Consider the following 11704-nt stretch of genomic DNA (forward strand, 5'->3'; position numbering starts at 1 on the left):
GAGTCGCATGTATTTGAATGGAAGCATCTATTAATGCCGTGCCGATTGAATCTCTCAGATCTTCCACCAAATATTCTGCGTCAGTGAAAAACATTGTCCTTTTATAAAAAATATTACTCTTTCTTATCAAGACCACGCCCCCATTTTTAAAGGGAAATCTTAATGCCCAAATTATCCAGTTCCAGGATTTTTTCACTTCTTCCTCACCTAACATCTCGAAGATTTTATCAAAAGTTGAAAATGCTATTTCGACCACCATTCCATTTTGTTCTGATTGTTTTTCAAATAGAGATATTTGGTTTTTAAATTTTTCATGGTTTTTGATGATTAATTGACGTATATTGGTTTGATAGTTTATAATGTTAACATCATCTCCTCCATCGATTGGGAAAGATGAATATATCATAGATGCTGGTAAGTCATGCGTAAACCAGATAAAATTTGTATAAAAATTTTTGTTGACAGTTTGCACAAACTTCATTTGATCGTTTGGGCTTCCAAAAAGCACCAAAACATTGTACGATAAATCTCGATGTAAAATGTCAACAGCCCTGGCAAAGTTGGTGGAATTGAGAATGTCAATAGTATCTGTAAAATAGCAAGTATCAGAAAGGTCTTGTTGACTTATTGTGTCAATGAACCTTTGGTGCATTTTAGAGTAATATTCACTGGAATCTCTTTCTAATCCTTTTAAAAGTAATAAACCGAAACGCTTCCAATTGAAGATTTCAATGTGTTTAGCAAAAATCTTCGATTCTCGCTCTAAGGTGTCAAATAAATTAGAATAAAACATTTTTTCGTCTAGGAAATTCCATATTACTTTACAGTTTTGGTTTAAATTTAGCACATATGAATATCGCCTTGGTGTTATCAACTTTGAAAATAATCCAGTCATTTCTTTATCCATGTAAATTACGAAGAACCAGATTGTACCTTTATTTTTCCTTCGATGTCTTGATGCATTAAATGGTTTATTCACTTTATGATCCAATACAAAGGATGTTGTTAGACGAAGCAACATTTCACGATCTTGACAAACATCCAGACTTAGATATTCATAGTCCTTCAATGTTGAATAACGTTCTTTGGCAAGATTGAATGTTTCGGTAATGACATTATGATAAAGAACAGCTCTCCTTTGCAAATCTGTCTTGTTCAAATTTCTATCACATTTTGAAAATATACCAACGATTTGTTCTGAGTTGGTAAACTTTAATGCAAAAGCTATAAGCAATATTTTCACGATCATTCTGACAATTTATTTTAGAATATTTCAGGTAGCCAAGCTTGAAGATTTTATCTCTTATTTTTAGTTTTATACTTTTTTCAAGGCGTTTCTAGTAAAATTAAAATTTTGTTTTGGTCTACTTTGTTGATTATCTTCTATTGCCATCTGTTTGAGTTTCTTGAAGTTTTCTTTTATTTCATCTATTGATTCAAAAGATAATATCGTCATTTTTGCTAATTATTTACCCATCTTTCTTGATTTCGAAAGAAATAGAAATATTATGGTTTAAAACGAACATTTTTCCTCAAACAGCAGCATACAGTACTCTTTTTTATAAGGAACATATTTATAAGGAAAAAGACTTATTGAATGTTGTTTTCGTGCAAGTTCAAGCTTAACTCTCTGTTTCTTAACTTGATTTCTTATTTTCAGCTAGCCTGGATATCCAAGCTCAAAATTTTAGAAAAAATAAGTTTTACCTCAGCAATACGAAATTGGCAAACAGAAAAGAAAAATTTAAGCAAAATAAAGATATACCTTTAGTTATTTACACGATGCAATCAAGTCATTAAGAAGATTAAAACAAGAATATCTAATTAAGTAATTGAAAAGAAAACAACCAGAACATCTAAAAATTCCCATGTTTTGATCGTCCCACTTCTTCCCTACCATTATTGTTATTTTTATTTGGATGATTGGTCAAACACCCAAGGGAGATAATTAGGTATTCTATTGTTATTTGCTTCGAAAAAGAAAAATCCGAGAGATTTGCAAAGCAGCTCACGCGCCTTGTTGATCGCCCGCGCGGTCCATCCAAATACTTAGGCTCGCATAATTTCTTATACGCGCGCCACCATTCAGATATCTGATTCGCTTGGACCAACCAATCAGAATATCCGCATAATCATCCTCAGATCAGAATGCAGACGATCTAGGTAAACCAGACTGTAAAAATAAGAAATATCAAAATCAAGAAAAAAGTTTACGGGCTGGATATCCAGGCTAATTTTCAGCCTGACCAGTTCCTTGAAGAAGGAACTTGAAGCTGAAAATGGCTCCTAAAAGTAATGAATTGTTAAGGAACTGGTCAGGCTGAAAATAAGAAAACAAGTTAAGAAATAGAGAGTTAAACTTGCATTTACAAAACCCTAACAAAAAGATGACAATATTAACAAAATAACATTCAATAAACCTTTTTCCGTACTGTAGTCCATTGTTATACTTATACATAAGTTGCATAGTTAGCAAATCCAATTTTGGCAGCTAAGTAAAAAAGCTTATAGGCTAAAATTCTCTGGGAAAGTAAAGAACTCCAGGTTCGGAGTAAAGTTAAGGTACAATTTTCTTATAAAAAAGAACGTGTAATACGATTTTGTCCACTTCGATTTCGTTGGATTCACCAAGCTTTTCTACTTAGTAAATTAATTAAATATCACCCCGTTCAAACTTCAATATCTTGGTCAAAACAAGGAATTTGAAATAAGAAGGAATTTGGTCGAATTGTTAATTATGCAAATGACGTCACTTTTCTATTTTCTCGGGCCGTGCGAGATAAAAGAATAATTTTCTTTTGTTGAAGATGCGTGTCTACGAGAAGGAACAACAACATGGCGGCTGCAGCGAAGAGCCAAATTGTAATTTGTATAGACTCATGCTATAATTTTTATGATATTCAAAGCAAAAACATATTTTATGCCAAGCTCTTTGATTGGATGATAAAGCCACATAATTAGGCTTGCTATAAAGTATAATTTTATTGTTGTTTTTAATGGCACAATCGAGAAATCTTGGAAAATATGATGGGGGTGTATGATATGGATTCCATAAAACCTACTGCAAAGAAGAGTGAAATTTATGGTAATTTTGAATTTTTTTACGATTGATTTTAATTTTCCTGATTTTTAACAATATCAAAGAATCTTTTCAGAGAGTTTCAGGTTTGGCACTCATCTTCAAAATTTGGCACCCTAGATTGAATTTCATATCCCCTGCAGCCACAAGAACCCTAATAAATTATGCTTTCCTGCTCTTCTAATTAGTTTGAAACCATGTAGAGCGCCAAAAATTCAAAGTATTCTACATAGTAGTGTAGTGTACAGAGCTGAGTTCAAATTTAGAAAATAAATGGGCACATATCGTCCCTCACATGACTTTTAAGGTTTAATCTCAAATTTAATACCTTATGAAATTTAGAGTTTTATTGTGGTGGTCATCTTTGAGATTGAGATTGCCCTTTTTTCATGTAGAGGATAGGAATAGTCTATGTTTTCATATGACAAAAAGGCAAATCTCAAAGGCAGAACAGGATTGCAAGATTTCCAATTTTCCAAGACACTTATTTTGAGATTGAACCTTTAGTCATGTGAGGGACTATATGGGATACTGTTATCCTTCCTGTAGTGTTGTTGTTTCATAACTTGTTATTTGTTATTTGTTGATGATCTGGTACTGAGTATGAACTGTTAACCCTGTCAAGACTATAATTTCACCAAAATTTCACCAGAGAAATGGATTATGCCTCACACTCAAAAATCTTGCAAGGACTTTGTCGAATCTGTTCTCGGAAATTAGACAGCAGAGAATGTAAAAAAGCTGTTCACTACAAAGATATTCTATTGAAATACTTTGATGTTAATGTTGATGAGGATAAAGGAAATATCCACCCAAATCGTGTATGTGAGCGTTGCAGGAAAGTGTTGTCTAAAGTTAATAAAACATCTACCGCTGTGTATCATCCTCAATTGAACTTTGTAACTTTCAAAGAGCATGAAGATAATTGTGCATTGTGTGATAAACTTTCCGGTTCTAAAGGTAAAAGAGCCGGTAGACCATTGAAGTCATGGTCTAACAAACACAATATTAGTAAAAATTCTAGAGTTAGACCTGATAATGACAACAATGTCAATGAATCTCAAATTGAACATAACTGCAGTGTTCAAGCTTCAAAATTCAATCAAGAAGCAATCATTAAACATTCGCAGGAACTTGGTTTTGCATACATTCCTACTGATTCATTCATGTCATTTGTTTTGTTTTACAAACAGAAAGATGTAATGGAATTGGAGAACTTAGTTACTTTAAATATTGAGCATACATTCCGCACTTGGAAACTACTAGTTGGCAATGTTGATGTCACGTCTCACATTTTATTGTCATCTATTGAAACCTCCTTAACTACTGATTCTGCATTTCAGCTTCTGGACAAATGTTCAAACTTGAAATTCTGTCCTGGCAGCCCTGATTTTTTAAAGCTCTGTTTGGTAAGAAGGAAGGATGATCTTGCTATATTCCGTGATAAAAAAAATTGTATCGTTGCACAAGAATCAATTGATGTTATTTCCAAAAGTCTTGGTTTATCAAGCACAATCCGACATATGAAGTGTGCAATTGTTACAGATGGAAAGAGATGTAATGAATGATATCGTTATACACTTCACAGTATGTAGAAGAGGATAATGTCCCCAGAGAGTTCACGCATCAACAATAGATATCTAAGTGACAGTGAGAAATTATCTAAACTAGAATCCAGGAGAAAGGAAGTTCATACTTTGTCATCTGAAAATGCTATGCTAAAAAGCGTATTGAGTCTCTTATTGAGCAGTATGGAGTTAAAGCAGAGGAAAATCTCAATAAGACACTTGGAAAATCCATGGTTGAGTTAAAGAGTAAAGCACTAAAAGACTTTCCCGAGGGCTCTTCCAATAATCTGCTTTTTAATGAACAGCTCAAACAGAGTAAGTGCAAAACTGCCAAACAGATGCGGTGGCATCCCATTATGATAAGGTGGTGTCTTGGATTATACCACACATCCCCGGCAGCTTATGAGTTCATTAAAAACTCTGGCTTTTTAAGGCTTCCTCACAAGACCACAGTCCTGGACTATAGCATTTACACCAAACCAGAGACTGGTTTTAACCTTTTAACCCGGATACAATCCGAAAGCTGTATGAAGAGGCTGGTATATAGAAAACCTTCATGAAGGTCAAAGAAACGTAGCGTTACTGTTTGACGAGATGAAAGTTCATTCAGAGCTAGTATATAGCAAATCGACTGGAAAGCTGATTGGATTTGTTGAGCTAGGTGCTATCAATTCAGAATTTGAGTTCTTGGAAAAACAGTTTAAAGCAGAACAAAGTGACAGTAATGAATCTGAAGAAAGGGAACTTGCGACTCATTCATTAGCCTTCTTGGTAAGAGGCATGTACACTGATTTTCAATTCTGTATGGGCTGTTTTGCTGCTAAAGATCTGAAGGCTGAAGACATATTTCCGGTCGCTTGAGAGGTTGTATCAGTTCTTGAGTCAATTGGTTTTATTGTCAGATGCCTAGTTTCTGATGGTGCCTCAGCAAACCGATCCTTCTATAAGCTCCATCGTACCTCGCCATCAGCACTACCTTATTTTGCAAAGAATCTTTGCTGTGGAGAAAGAATACTATATTTCATTTGTGATGTTCCCCACTTAATGGCACTCCCCCAGGGGCTGGCGTGACACGTGAATGAGCCTTTTTTGTGACGTGAATACGTGAATTGGACTTTTTAGCACGCGAATACGTGAATTGAGATATCAGCGTGAACGTGAAAATAAGAATTTTCCACCGTGAATTCGTGAATCGAGATTTTTGGCGTGAACTTGAAAAGCAAATCATTGTCTAAAACACAATGAAACTCTAAAAATCTATCTAAGACCTCAATACCTAAATCTGTAAAAATTTCTTGCTCGCTTTGCTCGCATAGTCTTGGATTAGTTTATTATCATATTTAAGTTATTGTCATGGTTAAGTCATTCAAAGGAATCAAAACTTTATAACATTAAAATTCTCAAAGATATCTAAAAAAATATTTTCGTTATTTTCTTGAGGGCGTATTTTTTCATTTTTAATGACAATTTTTGTGATGCAAATACTGTATCCAACGAGAGCGTCTTTAGCCAAAACAAAATAGTCTAGAGAAAATGTTCTCCGTCAGCGTTTAATAATGGTCGTCTCTCCGTAGTCACTTATATTGTTACTACAATACAATACACAAAATGATACCGCGTTAACTTAGAGACTTAGAGGATTATTGCTCCTTTAATAATTTGCAATGCAAAGTAGGTAGTTTAGGGTGTAGTTCTAAAACATGTATGTATGTAGCATCGAAAAATTAAAAAATAATTCTCATAGATAATGATACACATGATGCGTTTTCAAGCAATCTAGTCATTCTAAATTTTAAAGGTTTTCTCGTTGGCGAAATTCTTGGGACGCGCTGCACCGGTTACGGCAGGTACGTCGCTCATCGTACCAGATTTTTGGCAACAAATGGTCAGTGTTAAATAAAATCAAAGATTTTCAAAAAAATTGTGTACGACCAAACAAGGCATACTTGACTAACAATAGCGTCTTAAGGCCGCGTTTTTCAGTCATAAAAGGACTGAGAGTCAAAAAATTTCGCGCAAGCTTCGCTCGCGTTCTTGTTATCGAGAATTAGGTCACAAAACTGCAGAAAACTTCATATTGGCGGAAATATTTGGCATAAGAATAGGTCGAATTGCTTAAGAAACCATAAAAAGGTCATATATTTAACCCAATAAGGTCACAATCGTTTTAACCAAAGATATAAAAGCAAAATTGGCGCATGAACGTGAAAATGCTTTTTTTTCGCGCGTGAATACGTGAATTGGCAAAATTTTGTGCGTGAATACGTGAATTGATGGTCGACTGGGGGGCCTCCTTAATCAAGACAACAAGAAACAATCCTGAAAACTCCCATGGTCACTGTAATACAAAGAATCTAACTTATTTGGCGGGAACTAATTTTGGCCAAATTTAAAAAATTTCACCATTCGCCAAAATAAGTTCCGGTCAAAATAAGTTTCCTTAAGGTATCTTTTCTTGAATTATCTGGATATACAAGTAACAGATTTTTGCCGATTTCTCGTGTACTAGCTATGTCCGCAGTAATGATATTATTGTTCACTCTCCTTCTCTCATTAAATGATTTTTCGAAGCATTTTTATTGCATTTCTTATCGAAAATCACTCATCCAATTCCCAAAAGAAATTTAAAACTTTCCTGTGAGAGTCAGAGGGTGTTTTTCCACTGACAAAATCAAGCCAATATACTTAATGAAATAGTTGTTAAACTGTGAAAAGGTTAATTCTATAGTTCGTAAAAAGAAATGAAAAGAAGCATGCAACACGATAATGGTTTCTTTTCAGAGGAGGGCTTTAATTCCCACATCAACATCAGGCTTTGATCGTAAAATCTTTTGTAACTTCATACATGCCCCTGAGCAAGTTTTAGTGGATTAGCAATAAATAGGACAATTTCTTTCACTGAAGTGTCATATGTATGCATATGTTCGAAGATGGATCAAAGAGCAGCATATCAAGATTTTTTGGTATACTTTCATAAAAAATATGGCTATATTCGACCTCCTTCTTTTGAAGAGTGGGTGTACAATCATTCTTACCCACAACTAATTGGAAGTCACAGGCATCAGGCTCCCAACCAAACATTTTTTCAACAACTGAATACACAAGGTCAACAAATGAATTCAAAGAAAAGGCAGGAACGGCAGCAAGAACCACATCAGGGCGAACGCTGTACCTGGACCGCCGGAGAATCCGACATGTTGGTATCAATGTGGAGAAACAACTACGGTAAAATCTTGATTGACGCATTTTACAACAACATAGCACAATCAATAAGCCAAAGTGGACCGAAAATTAAGACAGCTCAGCAATGCCGAACAAAAATTAAAAACTTAAAGGAAGCATACAACAAGGCCAAAGAGCATAACAACCATCAAACTGGGGGAGATCTTCAAACGAGTCCCTATTATGAGGTATTCGATGAAGTTTTAAGTGACCGTGATCCGCACAGACTGCCTTATGTTTTCCAAGTTGGCATTAATCAAAAAGGTGAGAAGTTACCATCTTATAAGTTTTCTACCTAAACCCCTTCTTTACCATAGAGGTTTTGCACTTCAGAAAAAAATCACAACTTTTCTGCCGACGGCTTACGCATGCGGAATTTATTTCGGCGAGATAATGAAATTTCTAAATTTGGCGAGGATTTATTTTGGTAACGAAATTGTAAATTCGACGAAACGATCTATAAACTTAGATTTGACCGGGAACCCCTTAAGGTAGCCTCTGTCAAACAAAAAAGTTATCCCGTGGGTACCTTCAGTTCCCAACCTCTACGGACTATACACAGTTTATTTTTTATAAGAATTACATAAATTGAGATGAGCCTCATGATTCTTAATTTTTTTTTCTAATTTGAGCCTATGAATATTCTTAAATGATTCTTAAATTTTCAAGGTCGACTTTTTGATTTTTTTTCAAGATCTACATCGGTTTTACTTACACAAGGTATTTTATCGTTATAAAGGATTATGTAAAAATTGGGAAATTCATGTTAGTGGATTGACACTGAGGTACCTTTGAAGAATAGATTCTCGCTGATTAAAATTATTTGAGGCTGAGAGTGATTCTTAACTAATTCTTAAAATTCTTAAGATTTTGAGCCTCATGATTCTTATAAAAAGAATTCTTATAAAAAATAAACAGTGTATCTGTGAAATGGAAGAGGATCCCAGAGCTCTAGTGCTGTCAAAAATTTTGAAAATAGGTAGACGTCAATGTGAAGATTATAAATTTCTTTTTGAAAACAATGTGAAAAAGTACAAAAATGTAGAAATGTTAACTTTACGATGTACTGAGAAGGAAAGTCATTTGTTAAGAGAGTATTGTCTTTTTTTAAACTTGAAAGACAAAAAATATTTACAAAAGGTGTCATTTTTATTCGTTTCAGGTCTTCAATCGTCTAGATCTACATCCATCGGACCATCAACACTTCAGACTACACCTACAACAACAAATAATGGACCAAGCAACCCAACTGGACCCATTCTAGCCACTGGCAGATCCCAAACTAATCATGTAACGATTATATCTCAAACCAACTCTACCCAGACCGCAACTGGACAAAATAAAACAATGGGAGATTAACGATATTTCAATTTGGTTTAACTTTCAATGGATAGAGTTTGTGTTTCCAACATAATCGGGATTTATTTAATTGATTCTTTTGTTGTCGAGTTAACGACTTCGGATTATCCTTCTCTAATCTGTCAGTGGAAAAACACCCATCAAGATGGCGATTAAAAGAAAGTTTTGAATCCAGGATAAGACCATAGTATAAGAAAGCCGCGGCTGGAATGAGTACAGCTGAATTTCTGTTGTTCTATCTATGTCGTAAGAACTATATTTTTATGGTTCAGTGACAATTTCCATCGTCAATTTAATTTGACTTTTAACAAACTTCCTCGTTAGACGTGATTTTTCTCATAAATACAAATCTCTTGATAATTCACGCATTCTTCCTGATTATTCTGAAAAATTTTTACTGGTATTAGTAAATAAATATTTAAGCAGTATTCTGAGAAAGTTTCATTCAAAAAACAACATTATTAAGGTGACAGTAAGCATTCAAAGTTTAAAAGTTGAAAATTAGTTCTTGTAATAAAATGTGCGTTATTTGGTCCTAAATTTATAAAAATTTATTTGGAATTGATAAAAACATACTTCAAATAAGCTGATAAGAGAGGATAGTGAGAAAAATTTGAAACTTGAAAAGTATTTGTTCTTCAATTGAATATTATGAACACTTTTAAGGTTAAGGATTTTGTTAGCTTCGGCTAAGTTCTTATAAACTATGGAGACACAGATAGAACACCCATTAACGACAAAAACAATAGCGCCATCATTCCAGCCGCGGCTTTTTTATACTATGATAAGACCAAGATGTTTCTGGTTCTCACTGGCATTTATGTCATTGTTATTGAAAGAGATCACAGGAGCATTAGCAGGGTTGATTCTACAACTTAAATAGACTTCTACAGCTTGTTATGTTCGGTCAGGGTTAAATGACATCTTCCATTTACGAGCCCACTCACTTATCCTGGAAAGATCTCTATTCAGTGCTTCAAGACTCAAAAGTTGATCCAAGACTAGCGAAAATAATGAAGCATCATCAGCAAAGATTTTAGGCTTGGACTCAAGATTAACTGGGAGATCATTGATGTAAATCAAAAAGAACAAATGACCTAGATTTGAGCCTTGAGGAACCCCAGCATTAACCCGCTTCCACTCCGATTTTTTCCCATTTAACACAACTCTTTGATACCGACAAATAAGAATGAGCATGCACTATATGCAACAATTCTTTGTTGCGCTAAATACATAGTTCATGTAATGTTTCCAGTTCGCCCAAATAGAGACATACACATGCGTAATTTAACGTTCTTTAAACCAAGGATTTATTATACACTGGATATTATACAAGTAACAGATTTTTGCCGATTTCTCATGTTCTAGCTATGTCCGCAGTAATGATCACAGATATCTGTAAAGCCCGAAGGGCTAGATAGGCAACTTTAAGCTTTCTCCAGCAAAAAAAAGTGAAGCAAAATTTGACTTTTTAAATTTCGTGTCGATGGATAGGATCTAGCATTTTAATTGTTTTCGGAGCACGAGATCAAAAAAAGTAGGCGGCAAACGCTATTTTGCATCTCTCAAACCAGTGAAATGGCTTGTTGTCACGTGATTTCTTTGGTAGGAAATCCTACTAAAACTTGCTTCACTTTTCGATAAAAACCGCGGATCTAGCCCTTCGGGCTTTACAGATCTGTGGTAATGATATTATTGTTCACTCTCTTTCACCCCGTCTTTCACTCATGAAATGATTTTTCGAAGCATTTTTATTACATTTCTTATCGAAAATCACTCATCCAATTCCCAAAAGAGACTTAAAACTTTCCTGTGAGAGTCAGATTCTTCTAGTTAATTGCTAATTATAAGTCGTTATGACGTTTCAAGCTGTGAGAAGGATGCAAAAAACGTGTTGTGTATAAGAAATTGAATGTTGACACCGGAATTTTTCAAACTTCAACCTCAAAATAACGACCTTGCCACCACGTGCCTCCAAAAGATTTTCATATCACAGTGGAGTCAAGACACTCGAGTCTTATGTATGTTAATTCAGCTCTTCTTGGAACAGTTTTGGAAAGATACCAATTGAAAATTTCGTGTCACTATAAGCATTTTGTCTGAAATTCTAATGATGATTGTCTCACACCAGATTTCACAAATGTATCCAACTTGGTATACTCATGGATTTATTATAGAGACTCTGGATAAACATCGAATGAAACGGTGGAGAGCAAAGTATTGTCTTTCTGTTGTTTCAGAAAACAATCAATGTACAGGCTCTGTCCGCAAAGGACAACTGTCATGGCGGCTCGAAGGACTCTGATTTTGAAAAATGATTATCTAACTTTTTCTATTTGTACTTTTGCTGGCCAAAAGTTTGAAAATAAATGCTAAAATACCAAACGACTACATTTATGAAATCTGGTTTGAGAAAAAAATCATCAGACGAGTAAAATCAAACAAAATGCTTATAACGACACGAAATTTTGAATTG

The sequence above is a fragment of the Clytia hemisphaerica genome, unplaced genomic scaffold, assembly GCF_902728285.1.
Source record: "Clytia hemisphaerica strain Z4C2 unplaced genomic scaffold, Clytia hemisphaerica genome assembly, whole genome shotgun sequence".
Classification (NCBI taxonomy): domain Eukaryota; kingdom Metazoa; phylum Cnidaria; class Hydrozoa; order Leptothecata; family Clytiidae; genus Clytia; species Clytia hemisphaerica.